The sequence below is a fragment of the Bison bison genome, unplaced genomic scaffold (genome assembly GCF_000754665.1).
Source record: "Bison bison bison isolate TAMUID 2011002044 unplaced genomic scaffold, Bison_UMD1.0 scf7180017864034, whole genome shotgun sequence".
Lineage (NCBI taxonomy): Eukaryota > Metazoa > Chordata > Mammalia > Artiodactyla > Bovidae > Bison > Bison bison.
In genome coordinates this window covers 7195330-7196996 of record NW_011494606.1, presented here as the reverse complement: position 1 = coordinate 7196996, position 1667 = coordinate 7195330, and positions in this window count along the sequence as shown.

Sequence of the window (1667 nt, the reverse complement as noted above, 5' to 3'; positions counted from 1 at the left end):
TTTTCTCCTTTGCCTTTAGCTTCTCTTCTTTTCTCAGCTATTTGTAAGGCCTCCTCAGACAACCTTTTTACATTTCTTTTTCTTGGGGATGGTCTTGATCACTGCCTCCTATACAAGGTCATGAACCTCCATCTTCCTACTTGTTACTCTGTCTTCTTACTTCCAATGTCATCTTACTTCCCAAGATGGCAGAGTAGAAGGACATGCGGTCATCTTCTCCTGCAAGAACTCCAAAATTACAACTCACTGCTGAAGAACTGTTGACAGAAGAATGTTGAATAACACCAATAAAAGATACCCCACGTCCAAGGGCAAAGGAGAAACCCCAGCAAGATGGTAGTCAGGACAAAATCACATTTAGAATCAAACCCCATACCTGCCAGATACACTCGAAGGGTTCAAACAAACCTCGTGCACACCAAGGCCCAAACACCCCTCAGAGACTGAGCCAGAACTGTGTTTGAGTGTGTCCTGCGGAGGTACAGGTCAGCAGTTCCCTACCGCAGGGGCAGGGGTGCTGAGTGCAGCAGACCTGGATACGGCATTAACCCCACCGTAGAACTGCCAGAACTCACACAGGACTGGAGAAACAGACTCTTGGAGGGCACAAACAAAACATTGTGCACACCAGGACCCAGGAGAAAATAGCAGTGACCCCACAAGACACTAACCCAGACTTGCCCATGAGTGTCCAGGAATCTCTGGTGGAGGCATGGGTCAGCAATGGCCTCCTGTAGCATCGGGGCACTGAGTGGGGCAATGGGTGTGCAGGACCTTTTGAAAGAGCTGGCAAAGGACAGAAATAGTATAGACCTGACAGAAGCAGAAGATATTAAGAAAAGGTGGCAAGAATACACAGAAGAACTATACAAAAAGATCTTCATGACCCAGATAATTATGATGGTGTGATCACTCACCTAGAGCCAGACATCCTGGAATGTGAAGTCAAGTGGACCTTAGGAAGCATCACTATGAACAAAGCTAGTGGAGGTGATGGAATTCCAGTTGAACTATTTCAAATCCTAAAAGATGATGCTGTGAAAGTGCTGCACTCAATATGTCAGCAAATTTGGAAAACTCAGCAGTGGCCACAGGACTGGAAAAGGTCAGTTTTCATCCCAATCCCAAAGAAAGGCAATTTCAAAGAATGTTCAAACTGCCACACAATTGCACTCATCTCACACACTAGTAAAGTAATGCTCAAAACTCTCCAAGCCAGGCTTCAGCAGTACATGAAGCATGAACTTCCAGATGTTCAAGCTGGTTTTAGAAAAGGCAGAGGAACCAGAGATCAAATTGTCAACATTCACTGGATCATCAAAAAAGCAAGAGAGTTCCAGAAAAGCATCTATTTCTGCTTTATTGACTATGCCAAAGCCTTTGACTGTGTGGATCACAAGAAACTGTGGAAATTCTGAAAGAGATGGGAATACCAGACCACCTGAGCTGCCTTTTGAGAAACCTGTATGCAGGTCAGGAAGCAACAGTTAGAACTGGACATGGAACAACAGACTGGTTTCAAATAGGAAAAGGAGTACATCAAGGCTGTATATTGTAACCCTGCTTATTTAACTTCTATGCAGAGTACATCATGTGAAATGCTGGCCTGGATGAAGCACAAGCTGGAATCAAGATTGCCAGGAGAAATATCAATGACCTCAGATACT